Below are 21644 nucleotides of genomic sequence, written 5' to 3'. Positions count from 1 at the left end.
TTTTAATCAAAAGCTTTTCAGTATCTACTGAGATACTCAAATGGCTTTCCTCCTTTATCTCTTAACAGATGGAATTATAGGACTAGGGTTCCCGCTGTTGAACCATTTTGCATCCCTAAAATTGAACTTACTTTGCCATAATGCATTTTCTTAAAAAATTTTTAATTTAGTATTTTTGCATCTAAAATACTAAGTACTTAGTTTAGTATTTTGCATCATGAGATTAGGACGTTAAGTTTGAAGGCCCTTGAACGCCAGGCTAAGGATTTTTAGCCAAGGAAGGCTGAGGAACGATGAAGGTTTGATCAATATTTTTACCACCTTTGAAAATCTTACTGTGACCAGTCTGGTGATAAGACTTTATCTTCTGTTAGTTGTCTGAGTCTCTTCTCTGCCCTCCCTGACTGAATGTTTCTGTCCTTATTCTAGACAGCACTATTTAGTGACGATTGTGGTTGCAAAATCTCTCCTTTTCTCTTCGTATTAGAAAAGATGCATATTCTATATTGACTTTTAAACATTTTAATTGGATAGCAGTCTATTTTAGGCAACTATTATTTCTTTCATGCTTTCATGCCATGTGTTTTTGCATAAGCGTGGCTTGCCAAGGAGGAGTGTGGAGTTACGGGGCTAACAATGCCATTGGGAAAGAAATGATTCCCAAAGGCCCCTCAGCGGGCTGTTTATAGGAGTAACATAATATATGAGCACGGGCAGGGTGACTATACGTACCAGTTCTTCCAGGACTGTTCAAAGTCTGGAAAAGTCCTGTTCTGTTCCATTGTCAAACCACGTGTCACTGCGCATGTGCTTTATTTTCCTAAAAAAAAGGTCACCATAGGCAGAGGAAGACCAGCTAAAATTCATCACGTGTGCCAGAAAGCCTAAGATGTGTCAAAGAAATAAATCCTCAACAAATCTTGGTGGGGAGCATGTCTGTTGGCCGTTGTGGACTCCTAAAAATAACCCTCCAGTGGCCACGGTGTCAGAGGCCACCCAGTGTTTTTCAGATGACACTAGGCCAGGTGGAGGAAGCAGCAGATGTTCAGAGGACTTGTCTAACTCCTTGGGTTCCCTTTGCCTGGACTTTGGGTTTTGAGTTCTCCTTGGGAATGGGTCTTGATACCTACGGCTGACTGCTGGTTGTCCTTCTGTCCATTCGCCCCTTCTTTCCACAGTGACAGGGTTTAACTGAGTACATGGCCATCCAGAGATGACATTTTCCTTGCAACTAAGTGGTCATGTGACTAGGTTCCTCCCATGAGCCTATGAGCAGCAGTTAAAAGTACCACTTCCAGATCTTTTCCATAAAACAATTAGGTTCACTCTGCTCACGGTACATTTCTTCCTTTCCCAGAAGTGGCAGGTAGAGGTAGAAAAGAAAGGCCACAGATCACGCATCTGCCCCTCATTTTCCTATCATAAAGGTGTTATGTATCTCTTCAAGGCTTTCCTAACCATAAGGGACAGTCACACTTTGGCAGGTGGAGATCAGGAGCCATTTTAACCCCCGTCTGTGTTTGGGGACATGTCCACAGTAGGCACGCTGGTGGGGGACAGGCTCCACTTCCCACTAGGGAAGGCCGAGGGCTTGTTATGTCATATGAGAGACCAGAGCTTTGCCCCACAGACACCCCTGCTGTCTCTGAAGTAGGAGATCTAGGAAAGCAGGGGCAGTCTAATACAGTCGGAGAGATGCAGAATAATTATACAGCAGTTGAACACGTATTCAAAATACAAAGCAAGACTGAGAAATTAAGTAGTGCTGTATAACAGATATAATCAGACATAATGAAATAAAGTTAAGGGGAAAAATCTAAATTATAAACACAAGGGAAAATTCTAATATCAAGCTCACTAGATTATTACAAAACGTTTTAAGAATTCCAGTGGGGTTCCTGCTTCTCTGCAAGGCAGATTAAACAACACATTTTTAACTTTAATTATAACAAGAAAACCTAAATGTTGGTTAAAGCTTAAAGGGTAGACTCCCTGGGTTGGCGCGTTAGTAAAAATCTCCAAGGAGAAATTACACTCAGAGGCACAAGTTGAAAAATAGAAATAAATGAAATGAATTTACAGATCAATGAAACAAATTTTAAAAAAATAAATGGTCCTCTTCAGCAAATGGCGTTGGAACAACTGGACATGCACATGTAAAAAAAAAAAATGAATCTAGACACAGAGATTACACCCTTCACAAAAATTAACTCAGAGTGAATCACAGACCTAAATGTAAAACACAAAACTACAAAATTCATAGAAGAGAACATAGGAGAGAACCTAGATGAGCCTGGGCTAGGTGACGACTTTTTAGGTCCAACACCAAAGGCACACTCTAGAAAGAAAGAACTGATAAGCGGGGTATCATTAGAATTTAACACTTCTGCTCAGTGAGAGACACTGTCAAGAGAACAATGGGACAAGCCACGGACTGGGAGAAAATACTTGCAAAAGAATATCTCACAAAGGACTGTGATCCAAAATATACAAAGAACGCTTAAAACTCAACAACATGGAAACAAACAGCCTGATGCCAAAGGGGGCCAAAGACCTTAACCAACCCCTCACTAGAGAAAATACGGGGACAGCACAGAAGCACGTGAAAAGATGCTCCGTGTCATGAATCATCAGGGAAATGCAAATTAAAACATTGAGATGCCACTACACCCCTATTAGAATGACGGGAGTCCAGAACACTGACACCACCAAAGGCTGGCAAGGATGGAGTCACAGGCACCCTCCTTCGTTGCTGATGGGAATAGAAGGTGGGACAAGCCACTTTAGAAGGCAGTTTGATGGTTTCTTATAAAAGTGAACATACTCCTAACCTTGTGGTCTAGCAATCACGTTCCTTGGGATTTACCCAAAGGAGCTCAAAACTTATTTTCACACAAAAACCTGCACACGACGTTTACAGCAGTTTTATTCACAATTGCCAAAACTTGCAACCACTATGTCCTTCAGGGGGTGACAGGAGAAAGAAGCGTGGTCCCAGCACCTAGGTTGGCTGCAGCCGTGTTCAGCAGCCACCTCAGACAGGTGGCTTCCTCTTGGACAGCACGGATGGGATCAAGGAAACTGGCGGGGGGGTGGGGGTGGGGATCCTCCACTGGCATTTTTAAAAAGTCGCCTTCCACCCTCACGGTGCTATCTCCGGAAGCTCCCTCCCACACAGCCAGGAAGACAGGATGGCGGCCGGAGGCAGGTGGACGGGGGAGGAGGGGGCGGCGGCTGAGCGGCAGGGGTAGGGCACCCGGGAACTTGGCCCTGACCCTGTCCTCTGACTGCTTGGCCCCGCGTGACCAGGGCGTGTGGCAGGCTGCCGGGCTGAGCCGGCCCTCCAGAGGGGGTGTAGACGGACACAGCGGCTAGCAAGGGCTCAACCAGATGCTGCGCCTCCTCCTGGGAGCGCTGACCTTAGCTAGGACTGGTGCGGCGTGCTGCGTGGGCACGGTCTTGCAGGCCCATCCCCAGGGTTCTTGCGGCCTTCCTGTGCCTCTAGGTGTTGTCGCATTACCCCCAAACATAAACACCCTCGTGCTGTTTTGCCTCTTTCCAAAAACGTGCCCTTACCGCGTCTCTGAGCCAATCAGCCTAAAGCATAATTGCCCTATTATAAAGGCGGGCCTTGTTTCCGAACCTGCCATCAAAGGTCTCCCAGGCTCCCTACCAAATACTCTGAGCTTCTTCCCCCTTTTTACTGGAGGGGAAGCGGCCTGAGAAGCCAGCGGCTGCCTATAAAATTGTGAATCAGGCCGGAAGCCTGCGCCTCACCCAACCTATTAGCATGACAGTGGAAGGGCGGAGTCACGTGTCCCATGTCACATGTCACATTCCACCTTAGGGAATGTTTCACGTGCTTGCAGCTCACCCTCCTAACCACCTTTTGACAGAAGACTTAAAAGGGATTTACATATGAAGGATGATGAACATGGCCTAACTTTTTCTTAATGAATCATACTTAGGGTTATGGCTAACAATTCTTAAATTATGCTTTGACAAAGTCATTTTTGTTTCTTCTCTAGCTGTCACTCCTAGCTGTCACTTCTGTTACCTGGTCCTTGTTTGCTCCAGGCTACCTTTTTTCAAAAGTTCCATTTTCCACTGGCTGAGGTCTGAAAAGTCAGATGGCTCTGTCGGGTAGAAATGTGTGCAAACTGAACATCAGTAAGTCACGAAGAATGATCAAAGGTCCTCTCTCTTAGGACTTGCTTATATGCTTAGGTTTTGTCAACTATTTGAGCTCCTCAGAGGTTTTTTGTTTTTTTTTTTTAATATGATTTTTTCCCCCAAAGTCCATTTATCTACAGATAATTGATGAGTGACTTTATTTGCTTGTAAACACCACTTCCTAGGTTATACCAGAGTTCCTTGCCCTTCATTGTATGTAGCCTTGTAGGATATTGGAGAAAATTATTCCAGCTTAGGATTCAAGCTTAGGAAACTTCCAGGAGAATACACAAAGCTGGTATTATGTGCTGTATCAAATGTTCTAATTTTTCACTAACCTCTGGGCACATTTACAAATATTCTTAAAGAAAGCATTCATAGCTTATTATCTACCAAAGGAAAAATGGAAACCAAACCTGCTCTCACTCACACCTACTTTTTTTAAAAGTATATTCATACAGTTGCTTACTATGAAAAAGGACAGGCATGATGGCTAGCTGGCAACAGAAGTCGCTGTCCTGGAGTCTACTGTCATGGTTGCTCGGATGGAATCAGAGGTCCCTCTGTTTTCTTATCCTTGGGAGCCTTTCTCCTTTGGTCCTCACTCTATAAGACCCTGAATTCTGTGAGATCTTGACAAGTCGGTCTGATTCTCCACAGGGGGAGAAGTGTTGGCACTCCCAATTGTCCCTTCGGACGAGGGCAGAATAAGGAGCCTCCCTGGGAAAGAGAATCCAGCCTAGGGCTGGGGGTGAGTGGGCAGCGGGGCAGGGGGCTGGAGGTTTACTAACACTTACCTTCATGGGAACCAAAGGTGAAACAGATGGTCCCACCACCCCAAAAAGTGTTGCCGCTACAAACCGGGGTAGGAGAAGGGTGGGGAAAGGGATGTGACATTGTGGGGCTGCCTGGGCAGGAACCTCACTGATGAGCCACCGAAAGGGGTTGCATCGGATCAGGAGGGGAGGAGGCTGGATTCTGAGGACAGCAAGTAAGGCCACACAGGAAAACCCGAGTTGACCAAGAGGCCCTCTTACTTCCTTCTCAGAGACATAAGCATCTCAGACCTGGGGAAACATCTGAACGCTCATAGCAGTGTTTACTCAACAGATAAGCCAAACAGAAGCTACACCTTTCCAGGAAGTCGCCTACGGCAGGGGTAAAGCCACAGGTGAGGAAGCAGGTATAACTAGGTACAGCCCTGCTTCACTTCTGACTCACGTTTTGACTGGGCTCTTCTGACTTCACTATGCCTCAGCTCCTCCACCTGTCCAATGGGAGAGGGAGGGGTGAGATCGTTTGGTAAAATTCTCTGAAATCTTTGGTGAAAGGTTCTTCAAATGGGCAAGGGAGAATAATTATCCCTTAGCTATTAGGTATGAGGTTGCTATAAATAGGGTCTGGAATAGGATTGTAATGTCATCTACCTGTTTACAACAATAAATGGGGCCTTGAATGGTCCAGGGAAAAGCTTGTCAGAATTCTCTGGACACGTGTTCAAGAGAGCTGAGACTCAGCCTTCTTGAGGACCAGAGAGCCTTTGCGTGCGCCTCTGGCCAAGACTGTCCTTCATTCTGGAACCTGCTCCTCAGTGTGACCTGCCGGGGGCAGCTGTAGATTAGGACATGTTCTGGGGCATCTCAGAGACTGGCCCAAAATATAATTTATACTGAAGTGGCATGGCCACACGTGTATGCACATGCGTGTGGGCGCACATGTGTGTGTGTGCACACGCGGGCACTTTCTTGCCAACTCAGAATATGCCTTTAAAAAAAATACAGAAAGCAGGGGCGCCTGGGTGGCTCAGTTGGTTAAGCGACTGCCTTCGGCTCAGGTCATGATCCTGGAGTCCTGGGATCGAGTCCCACATCGGGCTCCCTGCTCAGCGGGGAGTCTGCTTCTCCCTCTGCCCCTCCTCCCTCTCAAGCTCTCTGTCTCTCATTCTTGCTCTCTCAAATAAATAAATAAAATCTATTAAAAAAATAAAAATACAGAACGTAGGGGCGCCTGGCTGGCCCAGTCAGGGGCTTATGCTACTCTTGATCTCCGGCTTGTGGGTTCAAGCCCTATATTGGGTATAGCGATTACTTAAAAATAAAATCTTTAAAATAAATGAATAGAATAAAAATACAAAAAGCAAGCGTCAAAATATAGCCTAAGCCATCCCCCGTTAAGTCAGTTCTAGGATGCATGTGTCTGTGTGTTTTAAATCCAGTGGTGATGGCCAGCAGAAAGGTGAACAAGGGTTCCTTAGCCTTTAGCTGTCACAGACGAAAAGCCATGGGGACTGTGGCATATTCTGCCAGGATGGGTCAGGGAATCACACTACTATTGGGGAGGCTTGGGAGCCAAAATGTTGACAGGGGCAGGCTTTCCCGCCAACCAGTAAGAGCCGGCTGGGGCCTGGTTCAGGGATAAATGCGAAAATGCGGTGTGTGACCATTGTCGGTTCTCACAGGACACTTAGGTGGACACATGTGGGACTTACTGATGTATGGGATAGCCAAATGTTCAGCTTTACTGAGCTGCGAGGGTGAGATTTCTATTCTCCTTTCATCTGGAACACAGAATTAAGGGACAGGAAGACACTTCTAAAGAAAAGATTTCATTATTGACGTAAGCACAAGAGACTTGTTGGAACTCGCTCTCTTCCTCCTCCTCTCTCCCCACTGCTCTCAAACCCCTTCCGTTGTTATTCTTGTTGGTCTAGGCGATTGATTTTATTATTTTAGGCACCTGGTACAGAGTAGTTGTTCAACTGATGTTCAGTGAATGAATGAAGACAAGCATTTTAATTTTCAGAAATACACTGTGGAGTAGCCTGGTGAAGGATGTTGAGGTAGGAGCATGGCAGTGGGGAGAGACTGCAGAGTGGCGATCCCTCTCCTTCCTGGTCATCCTTCATCTGGGCCCCGCTGCATGGCTGCCTCCCTTGCCAAGAGCCTTGAACCCTGTGGGAAATGAATGTTGCGTTATCTTCGTGGGAAATGATTCTGCGCTCTGACGCCCTGGAAGGCCCAAGGCTGGGTTGCCCAAGTCTGTCCATACCTCCCTGGAATAGCGGGGGCCCTGGAAGCTCAGTGTCAGACAGGAATTACAGTGTGAGGATGTGCAGGAACCCCCAAATCCCTGGTAAGTCCCAAGAGAACTTTCCAGACAGCGGAGTGAGGTCATACGGAGCTTGTTAGCTGTTATATCAAGAATCAGATAAAGGAAATTAGCAATTCTTTTTAGATCCATAAGAGAAGTGAGGTCACAGCGCAAACCGCTGCCCCCCAAATTGGACAGAGTGGCAAGCGAATACAGCGAGTCACAATTAACTGCAGCAGAAACCTCTCATGGGAACCATGGGGACCAGTGACAAGGGAGGCAAACCCAAACCATGACTGAGAAATTGCTGGAAGCTCAGTGTGCACAACTCTGAGAGTTAAAAACTCAAGGGGAACCAGTGACCAGGGACTTGTTTTATCTTCACTTTTTCCTTTTCCTACATTCTTACTTTATGTAGATCCAAGTTTCTGACCAGTGTGGTTTTCCTTCTCTGAAAAACTTCTTTTAACATTTCTTGCCAGGCAGGTTTACTGGCAACAAATTCCCTCCATTTTTGTATGTCTGAGAAAGCATTTCTCCTTCACTTTCGAGGAATAATTTCACAGGGTACAGAATAGTAGGTTGGTTTGTTTTTTCTTTCAACACTTTAAATATTTTACTTTATTCCCTTCTTTGCATTGTTTCTGAAGAGATGTCATATATAATTCTTATTTTTGCTCCTCTATAGATTTCCCACCCCACTCTGGCTTTTTTCAGGATTTTTTTTTTTTTAATCTTTGATTTTTCTCTGGTTAGAAAATGATATGCCTAGGTAGTTTTTTGTTTGTTTGTTTGTTTGTTTGTTTGTTTTTGCTATTTATTCTTCTTGGTGTTCTCTGAGCTTTATAGATCTGTGGTTTGGTGTTTAACATTAATTTGGGGGAAATTCTCAAGTATTATGGTTTCCAATATTTCTTCTGTTCCTTTCTCTTTTTCTTTTCCTTCTGGTTTTTCCATTATGCATATGTTATATCTTGTAGTTGTCCCAGAGTTCTCAAATATCCTGTTCTGGGTCTTTTTTTCTAGTCTTTTTTTCTGTTTGCCTTTGAGTTTGGGAGGTTTCTATTGGGATATCCCCCAGCTGAGATATTCTTTCCTTAGCATGTCCAATCTAATAAACTCATCAAAGAAGTTCTTCATTTCTGTTAAGTGTTTTTGTTTTGTTTCATTGCCTGTTAGTGTTTTAGATCTCTAACACTTAAAAAAATCTTTCTTAGAATTTCCATCTCTCTGCTTACATTGCCCATCTATTCTTGCAATACTGACTACTATATCCATTAGAAGTCTCAGCATATTCATGATAGTTGCTTTAAATTCCCAGGCTGATAATTCCAACATCTCTGCCATAACTGAGTCTGGTTCTGATGCTTGATCTGTCTCTTCAAACTGTGTTTTTATCTTCTACTATGCCCTGTATATTTTTCTTGGTAGCCAGACACGATGTACTGGCTGAAAGGAACTGCTGTAAATAGGCATTATCCCTAATGTGGGGTGGTGGGTGTGTCGGGAGGGGGAGCACTCTATAGTTCTGCGATTAGGTCTTGGTCTTCTAGTGAGCCTGTGCCTGGGAACTGGGAACTTCACAAGTGCTTCTCAGGGCTCCCTCTACTTTAGGTAGGACAGGATGGCTGGAGGGCGCTAGAGGTGGGTCTTTCTTTCCCCATGTCAGTCAGGGTCTGACACCCCAGCAGGTGAGGTTCTGGTTAAACAGTTTGTCTTGGAGAACAGAATGCTCTGCGATATTTCAAAATGGTTCCTTTTCCTCTTCTCCTGCCGGAGCATGAGGCATTTTTTTCTCTAATTTTCACGGTGAGAATCTGGGAGAGCTCCAGGAAGTAAGATCACAAGAGTGTGGGAGTCCCTGGTCACTGGTTCCCCTTGAGTTTTTAACTCTCAGAGTTGTGCACACTGAGCTTCCAGCAATTTCTCAGTCATGGTTTGGGTTTGCCTCCCTTGTCACTGGTCCCCATGGTTCCCATGAGAGGTTTCTGCTGCAGTTAATTGTGACTCGCTGTATTCACTTGCCACTCTGTCCAATTTGGGGGGCAGCGGTTTGTGCTGTGACCTCACTTCTCTTATGGATCTAAAAAGAATTGCTAATTTTTCAGTCTGTTCAGCGTTTTCCTGGTTGCTAGGATGGAGTGGTGACTTCTCAGCTTCTTATATGCTAGAGCAGACTCCAGAAGTGCCACCCAAATGTTTTGAAATGTAAAGGCAACTAATACATATTGAGCACCTGCCCTAAGTCAGATGCTCTCCCTAATCCATTTTCCCTTTATTCCTTTCAACAACCCTATAGGGAAGGCCTGGTTCTCCCCATTTTGCAGCTGAGAAGTCAAGATCTGGAGGAAGGAGGCAGGTGGCCCAGTGTTCATATAACTAAGCACACATTCTCGCTCACTCCACATCCCATGTGCATCCAGCTATGTCCTCATGCTGAAAATGAAGGAAGAGTCAAGGGCAGAAATAATGTATGCATCAAAACCCATTTTCCATGTTTATAAAACCAGCTCAGACTATAATATTTATGGATAAAGGACCCTTTATGCTAAAGATATCTGTCTTGGTAAAGCCCCAGGTATTGAGTTTTTAGCATACTGTTAGACAGGGACTGGGCATTTAATAAATTCTTGCCAAATAAATGAGTGAAGGATTCTTCCATGGCATGCATTATATATCACTAAGGAATTCTTTCCCTGGGCCTGGCACTATGCTAAGTGCTTCGCATTCCTTATCTCACGTAATCCTCTTAACAATGGCAGGGAGGTGCAATTATTTTTCCCACTCTTACTGTGGAGGAATCAGAGACTTAGAAAAAGTAAGTAAGGTGCTCAAGGTCACAGAACGGGTATTTGTCAAGGTAGGGCTCAGCCCAGGTCTGTCAGGCTGCACGGTTCATGTTCCAGACCTGCGCGGGCCTCCTGACCAGAGGATGGGAGGGGTGTCCTTCCCACGCCTGCCTGGGGTTGGCTGGCCTCCCCATGTTGTTCCCACTAAGTGCCTCACATCCACTGCTATGCACCGGCTCTTAAGGCCCCCACATGCCTTCTCTCACCAAGCAGGCTGCCCCCAGACTCCAGCCAGGACCCCACAGAACCAGCTAGATTATCCAACCAGGCAGAGGACAGGCTCAAGGGCTGCTTCCCAAACTGACTCGCAGCATGCCCAGGCGAGCGTGGCGATGAGGAGGTGAAGCAGTCTCTGCCTGGGGATGGACAAGATCCCTGCTTCTCTTTCCGACCCCAGAACGTCGGAAAGACAGAGCGCAGGGTTACAAGGTCAAGCTCCGAGGCCTGAGGTAGGAGTCATCTTTCCCACTTGCGGGCTCTGTCATCCTGGGAAAACCCCTTAATCTCACTGAGACTCCGTTTCCTCCTCCTCCAGCACAATAATCACCGTAAGAATAACAATATGTGTGTCTTGGGCTGTTGTGCTAACTCCATGAGCACAGGTATAGGAAGAAGGTGCTCTGTAACTGCAACACACCCTGCAAGTGACTCAGGTCCCAGAGCCCAGGATGTGGGCCTTTGCTACTCCACGCTGCACCCTGAAGGGGAAGGGAGTGCCCTTCATAAATCAAGGATATTCCAGGAGCTGGGATTCCATCTAGGTCTGATTTCTGACTGCAGCGGTTGAAACCATAGCAATGGAAGAGCTACACCGTTCTGGGCTCTTCTGGCTGGGGTCACCCCTGCAGAGGTGTGGGATTGGCAGGCTGTTTTAAGTCCCTACATCTTTAGAGACATAAGCACACTCAATCTGTCCTTGCTGTCCCTGGATGACCCTGGATACCTCTCTCTCCACTTCCTGTACAGGCCTACCGGTCCCTCTCCACCCTTAGAGGGCAAGGTGGTGCCATTTTGAGTGACAGAGGGTCTTTTTCTCTACTAATCATGACAAGACCCTCTGTTGTGCCTCCTCTCCCCTGGGAGCAGCGGTGGATTAGTAAGAATTGGCTAACCCCTTAAACTACATTCCTCCCCCCGACCCCCCCAAGAGGCATGGAAACACCACACACACACACACACACACACACACACACACACACACACACACATTTACTAGTCATCCCCCTGGACCTTATTCTCCACAAACTGTTGCTCAGATAGTCTGGTCATCAGGAGCTTCTTGGGCAACAAAGCCTTCTGCTCTGAACAGAGAAGTTTAACACATGACGTATGGCTCAGGATAGAGATAGTGCTGTGTACAATACGGATCTCTCACGGCCCTCCCCACAAGGCTTGCCCTTTTGAGAAAGCATTTTCCTATTTCCCCTTGTTAAGAGGTAGGATCAGCCAGGGACATCCCTTGGTGTTGAAAAGTAGCTCTGAGGACAAACATTCTATTAGATCCCCATTAGATTCTATTAGATCTATTAGGTAGTAATCAAGCATCCCTCTGGGATCTTAATCCAAAGACAGTTGCCAAATATCTCAATGGTAAGTCAATATTTATGATCATGTTTATAATTAAATGTGTGTGTGTTTCCACTTGTGCAAACCCCAGCCACAACAGTTATAGGGGGATTCTTTGTTGCCTTCCTGTGGTGTCAGTGACTGATTCTCCTATACCATTGCAGAATAAAACGCAAATAAAACAAAATTACACCACCTGTTAAGTCTAAGTACTTCTTTATTTCTACTTTTAGGTGATACTGTTTCTCCTATTACTAGGAATTTGAAGATGATTCAACTATATATTAACATCCAAAGTAAGAAACCCAAATTTATCTTTATCATTTGATCAAAAATATTTTGCATTCATAGCTGGCAAAACACTGCACTAATACTACAAACACTCAACACAGGCATCTGAATATTAATACTGGATTGTGGTCGGGGAGAGTAGCTGGCTCAGGAGAGAGGCTTGGGAGAAGAAAGCATCTTACTAACAAATACTCCTTTGAAGTACTCTCTAAGAATACTAACATTTTTGCAACTTTAAGATTGTTATTCTAGGACCTTATTTCAAGATTCATCAACATCACAGAATTTACAACTGGATGGCACCTGAGAGGTCATCTAGATGGTTCCTAATTTCACATATGAGTGAACTAGATTTGTATCAGCACTAAATTAGAAAAAAAAATTCAAGAAGAGGCTTGGGTTTATACTTGTTTTTAAAGACACTCTGAGCACTGTTTATTCGTTCAGCTAAAATGCATTGAGCACCTTCTATGTGTAGACACAGTGCTAGGCATCCAAGATGCTAGAGAAAGACATGGTCCCTGCTTTCAAGGAACTGAGATATACTATAAGGTAGGTATTACCATCCCCATTTTCTAGATGGGAAAACTGAGGCTCAGAGAGGTTAAGTCCAAGATCATATGGATAGTAACAAGAAAGCAGGAGTTCAACATGTGCCTAGCAGATTGTATTAGTTTTTTCTTGGCTACATAATGAATTACCACAAACTTCGCGGCTTAAAACAATACCCATTTATTACCTCGCAGTTTCTATAGGTCAGAAGTTTGGGCCTGGTTTCACTCCGTTCTCTGCTCAGGGTCTTATGAGGCTGAAATCAAGATGGCAGCCAGGGCTGCAATCTCAGAGGAGGCCTGGAGCCCTCATCCAGGCTCCGTGGTTGGCAGCATTCAGTGCATTCTGGGTGTAGAACCGAGGCCCTCAGGTCCTAGGGGCTGTCGACCACTTTCTGCCTTGTGATCCCCTTCACGACACACCACACCGCATTACTTCTTCATGGCCAACAGGGGAGCATCAGTGTTGCTTCACATCTCTCCCTCCAGAGAAGGCCTGGATTTTCTTTTGAGGTGTTCACCTGATTAAGTCAGGCCCACTCAGGATAATATTTCTCAGTTAACTCCAAGTCAATCTTTTTTAAATTTTTTATTTTATTAATTTTTTTCATCATGATAAGTGTCCTCTTTAATCTCCATCACCTATTTCACCCATCCCCCACCCACCTCCCCTTTGGGAACCATCAGTTTGTCTTACTAGTTAAGAGTCTGTTCCTTGGTTTATCTGTCTCTTTTTTTCCTTTGCTCATTGGTTTTGTTTCTTAAATTCCACATATGCCTGAGATCATATGGTATTTGTCTTTCTCTGACTTATTTCACTTAGCATTGTACTCTCTAGTTCCATCCATGTTGTTGCAAATGGCAGGATTTCATTCTTTTCAATGGCTGAGTAGTATTCCATTATCTATGTCTATATCTATATCTATGTCTGTGTCTGTGTCTATGTCTATGTCTATATCTATATATCTATGTCTATACTATGTCTATGTCTATATCTAGATCTATGTCTATGTCTATATCTATATCTGTGTCTATGTCTATGTCTTTGTCTATATCTATGTTTATGTCTATATCTATACCTATGTCTATGTCTATGTCTATATCTACATCTATGTCTATATCTATATCTATATATCTATGTCTACGTCTATATCTATATCTATGTCTATATCTATGTCTATGTCTATGTCTTTGTCTATATCTATGTCTATGTCTATGTCTACATCTATATTTATGTCTATGTCTATATCTATGTCTATGTCTACATCTATATCTATGTCTATGTCTATATCTATGTCTATATCTATGTCTATGTCTATGTCTTTGTCTATATCTATGTCTATGTCTATGTCTATGTCTTTGTCTATATCTATGTCTATATCTATGTCTATATCTATATCTATGTCTATATCTATGTCTATATCTATGTCTATGTCTATATATCTGTATCTATATCTATATCTATGTCTATATCTATACCTATGTCTATATCTATACCTATGTCTATATCTATATCTATGTCTATATATCTATGTCTATGCCTATATCTATATCTATGTCTATATGTCTATGGCTATATCTATAGCTATATCTATGTCTATGTCTACACATTTTCTTTGTCCATTCATCTATCAGCGGACGCTTGGGCTGCTTCCATAGTTTAGCTATCGTTGGCAATGCTACTATATACACAGGGGTGCATGCCTCCCTTTGAATTAGTGTTTTTGTGTTTTTGAGGTAAATGCCCAGTAGTGTAATTACTAGATCATAGGGTAGATCTGTTTATGATTTTTTGAGGCACCTCCATACTGTCTTCCAGAGTGGTGCACCATTTTGCACTCCCACCAACAGAGCAGGAGTGTTCCTTTTTCTCCACATCCTTGCTAGCACCTATTGTTTCTTGTGTTGTTGATTTTAGCCATTCTGACAGGTATGAGGTGGTATCTCCCTGTAGTTCAGATTTGCATTTCCCTGAAGAGCATCTTTTCATGTGTCTGTTGGCCATCTGTATATCTTCTTTGGAGAAATGTCTGTTCCTGTCTTCTGCCCATTTTTTAAACCAGATTATTTGGGTTTTGGGTATTGAGTTGTATCAGTTCTTTATATATTTTGGATAGTAGCCCTTTACCAGGTATATCATTTGCAAATATCTTCTCCCATTCAGTGGGTTGCCTTTTAGTTTTGTTGATTGTTTCCTTTGCTGTGCAGAAGGTTTTTATTTTGATGTAGTCTCAATAGTTTATTTATCCTTTTGTTTCCCTCGCCTCAGGAGACATATCTAGAAAGAAGCTGCTATGGCCAATGTCAGAGAAATAACTGCCTGTGATCTCTTCAAGAATTTTTATGGTTTCAGGTCTCACATTTAGGTCTTTAGTCCATTTTGAGTTTATTTTTGTGTATGGTGAAAGAAAGTGGTCCAGTTTCATTCTTTTGCATGTAGCTGTCCAGTTTTCCCAATACCATATTCATTCCTTCTTTGTTGAAGATCAATTGACCATATAGTTCTGGGTTTATTTCTGGATTTTCTATTCTGTTCCACTGACCTATGTGTCTATTTTTATGCCAGTACCATACTGTTTTAATTACTACCACTTTGTAATATAACTTGAAGTCCGGAATTGTGATACCTCCAGTTTTGTTTTTCTTTTTCAAGATTACTTTGGCTAGTCAGGGTCTTTTGTGGTTCCATGCAAACTTTAGGATTGTTTTAGTTCTGTGAAAAATGCTGCTGATGTTTTGTTAGAGATTTCGTTAAATCCTTAGGTTGCTTTGGGTAGTATAGACATTTTAACAATATGTGTTCTTCCAACCCATAAGCATGGAATGTCTTTCCATTTCTTTGAGTCATCCTGAATTTCTTTCATCAGTGTTTTATAGTTTTCAGAGTACAGGTCTTTCACCTCTTTGGTTAAGTTTATTCCTAGATATTTCATTGGTTTTGGTGCATTTGTAAATAGGGTTGTTTTCTTAATTTCACTTCCTACTCCTTCATTATTAGTGTATAGGAATGGAACAGATTTCTGTACCTTGATTTTGTCTCCTGTGACTTTATTGAGTTCATTTATCAGTTCTAGTCATTTTTTGGAGGGGTCTTTAGGGTTCATCTTGTCGCAAATAGTGAGAATTTTACTTCTTCCTTACCTATTTGAATGCCTTTTATTTCTTTTTGTTGTCCAATTGTTGTGGCTAGGACTTCCAGTACTATGTTGAATAAAAGTGCTGAGAGTGGACCTCCTTGTCTTGTTTTTGACCTTAGGGGAAAAACTAAGAGTTTTTCCCCATTGAGTGTGAGTATGATGGCTGTGGGTTTTTCATATAAGGTCTTTTTTATGTCGTGGTATGTTTTCTCTAGACCTACTTTGCAGAGGATTTTTATCATGAATGGATGTACTTTGTCAAATGCTTTTTCTGTGTCTATTGAAATGATCGTATGGTTTTTATCCTTTCTCTTGTTGATGTGACATATGTCACTTGTTTTGATCCCATTTGATCGTGGTGTATGATTTTTAATGTATTGTTGCATTCAGTTTGCTAATATTTTGCTGAGGATTTTTATATCATATTCATGAGAGACATTGGCCTGTACTCTTTTTTTTGTGGTGTCTTTATCTGGTTTTGGTATCAGGGTGATACTGGCCTCATAGAATAAATTTGGAAGTTTTCTTTCCTGTTCTATTTTTTGGAATAGTTAGAGAGGAATGGGTATTAACTCTTCTTTAAGTGTTTGATGGAATTCACCTGTGTAGCCACCTGGTCCTGGACTTTTTTTTTTTTTTGAGGGGGAGGAGTTTTTTGATTACTGATTCAATTTCATTGTGGCAATTGGTCTGCTCAAATTTTCTGTTTCTTCCTAATTAGTTTAGGTAGATTATATGTTTCTAGGAAACTCTAAGACAATCTTAATTATATTTGCAGAACTTCTTCACCTTTGCTATATAACCTGACTTATTCATTCTAGTAAAATCCCATCATATTCACAAGTCCTGCCCACATTCACGGGGAAGGCATGTACACCAAGGGGCAGGAATCTTGGAAGACCATCTTAGAATTCTGCCTCCTACACAGATGTCAGTGCCCACATATTCTTTAAACTACTTAATTCCTTGCTTCAAAGTTATGGGCATGGGTTCTGGGCCTAGGAAGACAAACCAAAAAAATCATATCATGTAAGTGCAATGAAAGACCTGTACACAAAGTAGGAAGAAAAAAATGGTTTACTATGCATAGGTGGTGAGATTGGTGTGGGAATATTTGAGAGAAACTTCAAGAAGTGATATTTCACTAATATCATTTTCCATTTTCCTAAACTGGATGTTTAGGAAAAAAATAACAGGCTTTGTATTTTTGTCTCCACCGCCTAGCACAATCTTAAGGCACCCAGTAGACCCTTGCTTGATAAATATTTGACGTGAATGACCATGTAAGTGTTTTCTAGGTAGAGAAAAGGAAAAGAACATTCTAGATAGATGGAATTTCATGTACAGAGGCCCAAAGATTTGAAGCCACATGTTATGTTCAAGATCAGTGAGAAGGATCAGATTATTTAAACATGCAAGGCAAGATGTGACAAGAGAAGAAGCAAATAATGGGACCAGAACATGGAGGGCCTTCAGTATTGTGCTAAGGAGGCAGGACTTTATTTGTAAATAAAGGGGATCACTGGAGAGTTTTAAGAAAGTGAAAGGAATGAGATTTGTGTCTGAGAAAGAGCACAGTGTGAAGGCTGGTTTGGGGTGAGGGTTAGGATGGGTGGGAGGGAGGTTAACCCAGGGCTGTAGGAGTTAGCGCTGGGTGGTCTTGTAGTGCAGGTGAGGGAGGAGGAAGATCTACACTAAGACAATGGCAGTGGGATGGAGATGAGGAATGGCTTCTGAAGCTGGTTGGGAAGCAGAGTTGACAGAACAGCATGCCTGATGGATTTGAGGAATGAAGGAGTCATGGAGGATAACCTGAGGATGACTCCAACTTAGAATGTGGGCAAATGGGGGGACCATCAATTGATCTTGAAATCTAAGAGAAAGAATAAATTTGAGGAAGAGAAGGAAAGGGTAGCAGTGATGGTGGGGAAAGGGCGGCTATGGATAACAAACATATTTGGGGACACGTTGAGTTTGAGGTGCCTGTGGAATATCCCAATAGAGAAGTTCAAGTAGAGGCAGTTGAGTTCTTAGCTCTGGAGGTCAACAGAGCTGGATACACATCAGAGTCTCCAGCTCCTACATGAGCCATCAAGTTCAAGCAGTGGATAATCACAGAGGGACAGGGCATAGAGTAAGAAAGTAAAGAAGCTCAGGATAAAACCATGAGTCCCCAACTGCAATGTCAAGGGCAGAAAACATGAGCTGGAGGCAAAGGCTCATGAGGCTCTGAGGGGACTGTGGCTCTGGGAATACATCGTTAGGGCAGAACACAAACAAGGAAGAAAAGAGGGGCTGCTTCGTAGTTGGAAGAAATCATGCCCATGAAAATCCTTGCTGGTATTTAACTGGCTTGAGCTGTAAAAATACAGAGAGGGCAAAACCCACCACACCATGTGTAATTTGAACAAACACACAACTCTAAGTAAATTAGCTGGTAGAACAGACTGTTGCAGATTTCTTAATTGGGTTAGGAAATCCTTGTTTTCACTGAGGTCTCTCTCTCTCTCTTTTTTGAAGAAAAAAAGAACTTTGAATTAAAATACATTATTCTCCTTTGATCTCTCTAATGAAGAGATTTGACCCAAGTATTCATCAGCCCTTAATGAAAATCAGTGGTGTTCCTGTTAACTTTCCATGGTTTGTTTTCTCATGACTCGAAGAACAAAAGAGGATCTTTCATAAGATCATCAATGGTAAACAGAATTTCACAAGAAGAGAAATCACTGTGGAAAAACAAAATTTTAAAAAGGGACAGATCCATTTCTGTTCAGTTTTTCTTTCCCTGTGCTCAGACCGCACCAAAGAAGCCAAAAAACGCCAGGAGTTGCTTGGCCCCACCAAACTGTGGATGTGCCTCACACATATCCAAAGAAGGACAATATACTGAATTGAAAATATATATAAAGACAGAATCAACCAAGTGTGAGTCAATTCATCACCGTCTCAGACCTCATTATCCAGAGCGGGTGCCCAAGGATAATGAGTTAGTCAAAACCCAGCCTCACTAAAATGCAGAGATTCAAGGGCCAAAAAGTAAATCTCTCCCTGCTTTCTCTTCTGCTCCCTGGAGTCTGATGTCTTGCTGAGTGGCTGGGCAGGTATTCACATTCTTGGTGACTTGGAGGAGGCAGATTTGGCAGCGCAGCAATAACATACACACACACACACACATACACACACACACACACACACACACACGCTCATTTTGGTCCTCTCCAATTCCCTGAAACAGACTTGTTTACTTCGGTTGGAATGACAAGCCTTTAAGTTCTAGAATGCCGCTGAGGATGTTTACGTGAAATGATCCTAGCTCTCTGCTAGTTAGTTAGCAAGTGGCTATTATGACTGGGCTCACAGGGGATGACAGATTGGTGAGAACCTGGAGCCATGGGGCCGAGGACCTGGGAAAGAGAGACCCGACCCAAGGACAGAGGAAGACCCTTCAAGAATGGCAGTGGCAACCAGGGTTGGTGGGAAAGGCCAGCCGCTCTGCAGCCTGTGCGAACAGAGGGCCCAGGCCATTAGCCCATGAGTCAGAGCAGAGTGGAACCAAAGAAGAAAGCACACGGAGTTGGAAAGAATAGAAAAGAACAAAGTATTTTTTTAGAATGGAAAAGCCACACACCCTTTTCCTCCCCTCCCCGGTGTGACTTGTGCTTTGCTTTGTTAAGCTCTTGGAGAAGGTGTCCCAATATGGAAATGCTCTCTGGTCTATCCGTTCGTAAGAAAATCTATTCATCATTCCCACCGAAAATGTATTTGAATGTCAGCAATAAGTGGTTTCTCATGTGGAAGTGAAGTATGTCGGGTCTGAGTACTTTTATCTCCTGCCATGTGGACTTTTGAAGTTAAAGCAGAGGTGAAAATGTGCGATGGCATGAGCACAATCAAATGGGGTCCAAATCCTGGTCCTATAACCGCTTATGGGATGACTTTGGATAGGCGCTTAATATTTCAAGCCTCAGTCTTCTCATCTGTACAGTGGGAATAGTGAAATATTCTAGACCCATAATCCTGTATCAGCAATTCTGAAACCCCAAAACCTCTGAAAAACAGATTTTTTAAAAAGCTTACAGGAAATTCACTTGCCGGCAAAACCTGATCTGAACTGACGTGACACCTTATATGGTTTTAGTTATCCCATTAAACATGATTATCTGTATTTTCACTGCAGAAATATTAATTTTTTGTTGATGGATGCTCCTCCAGACCTTACTAGGGGGTATTATGAAAAATGTGGAATATGTGGATTTGCCTGTCAGAAATCTGAACAATTCTGAATTCTGAAGCATACCAGAGACCTGGATAGAATCTGGACATAATGTGTGTGAGGTGCTTGTCACATTGCCTGGCACTTTGTAAATGCTCAGGAAATACAAACTGGACAGTATTATTAAAAAAACACGCAAAGAAGGAGCGATTCTGCTCTTGTTGGCTCTCTGGAATTCACCCCCAGGGGAAACATGAGACTAATGTTCTGACTCCCCTTCATTGGCCCTGTCATGAGGAACCCACATTTGGTGAGGAACGTACCTCTCTGGTGGGAAGCTTATGCACCATGTTCTGGTTGGTGCTGTGGCATTGACACCAAGAGCCTAAAGCCAAGGGAAAAAGTTCCAAATGCACAACATCCGAGCATTACAAGAGTAGGGAATGAAAGAAGGTGGTGGGAATTACTGGGTCTCAGTTTCTTTGTGTGTAAAATGGGCAAACAATACATACCTGGAGATTTCGTCATGGTGGTAAAGCACTCCGTGTGGAGCCTGGTACAGAGAAGATGCTCAGCAAATGACAGGCAGACAGACACCTGCACCCACCATGGATACTTGAGTGACAAAGAAAACCGAGGTGGCGGCCAAATACAGTTTTGTCTGCCCTAAATTGGCCAGGGTGCCCCCGAGGAAAGGTTAAAGCCTTATCCAAGCTGTGAAAGTGGGCAAAGAGGGTCAAGCAGAGGGGCTCTAGGTCCTTGAAGAGTTCTAAGCCCACGGTGGAGGGCACTGGGCCTGGGTTCTTCACTACCGACAAGATGGTCACGGGGCCTCTCTTGCAGACCCCTGATTCAATAGGACAGGAATGCACCACCTCAGGTTGGGGATTACAAGGTGATTTGTGGACACACAGATAGTCAATAAAGCTCATTCACACCCTGAATCCAGGTTTTGGCTGGATTACTAAGTTCCAGTTTGACTTATAAAAGGAATAATTATAAAGTGTACTTGGGGGAAAAGGGGTTTTTTTCTGTCAAAGTGAATCTTTTCATGAAGGAGACCATTCACCCAAATTATCACCTTGTCCTCATATGTCCGCAACAGCACACGAAAAGTAAACATATTTATTACAGAGGGTGGCCTTGAGATTATCCATAGCCAACGGCTGGTTTTCTATAGTTAGAGACTTTGACCTACGTAATCACATTTTCTTCAGACCTGAGCCATGGGACTTGAGAAATGTCAGGTGTGAGACATTCTCAACCTCGTGACTTTCCTAAGCACAATTACTTTCTACTTTCTGCCCATTTTGACTGGAGGGGGGGATCTTCCCCTTTCCCACCCTCCTATGGACCTCAGGGGCTCAGTTCCTCATTCCAGGTGAGTCACAGCACTATTGAGAACACACCTTCGCAGAGCCTGTCCCCCACCCCAGCATGAAGAGGCTTCCCAAACCATCCTTTGAATGGCGCCTCTCCCTGAAATCACTCCCAACATGTGAGAGCAAGATGGTGCAACAGGCAGACCAATGGCATGACCAACAAGGCTGGGGCAACAGACGAAGGGATGGAAAATGAACACAAGAGAGAGAAAAGGGAATTTTCCAGAAATAATTTGACATTTGATTAACTTCTTAAAGCATCGAAGTGTAAAATAAATATCCATGAGTCCATACTGGTACAAATAAATGACTGAAAAAATAAATACATGTAGGAGAAAGGACAGGTCTTCCTTATAAAAGAATTCCACTTAATACATGTGGAAAGAATGAAG

General features: G+C 43.2%; 1 long non-coding RNA gene across 2 annotated transcripts in view; it reads left to right on the top strand.

The window, feature by feature from the left end:
* Positions 1–21644, top strand: part of LOC141372823 (uncharacterized) — an 81654-nt gene that overhangs the window by 44604 nt on the left and 15406 nt on the right. For both annotated transcript variants that reach the window (XR_012378283.1, XR_012378284.1), the window contains exon 2: positions 11912–11974. This is a non-coding gene — a long non-coding RNA (uncharacterized lncRNA). The remainder of the gene's footprint in view (positions 1–11911; positions 11975–21644) is intronic.

Source organism: Callorhinus ursinus, unplaced genomic scaffold (genome assembly GCF_003265705.2).
Source record: "Callorhinus ursinus isolate GAN/ISIS: 27379988/994484 unplaced genomic scaffold, GSC_fseal_2.0 scaffold5, whole genome shotgun sequence".
Classification (NCBI taxonomy): domain Eukaryota; kingdom Metazoa; phylum Chordata; class Mammalia; order Carnivora; family Otariidae; genus Callorhinus; species Callorhinus ursinus.
The sequence above is the reverse complement of the archived record's forward strand: the minus strand, read 5'-3'. Positions and strand labels throughout refer to the sequence as shown.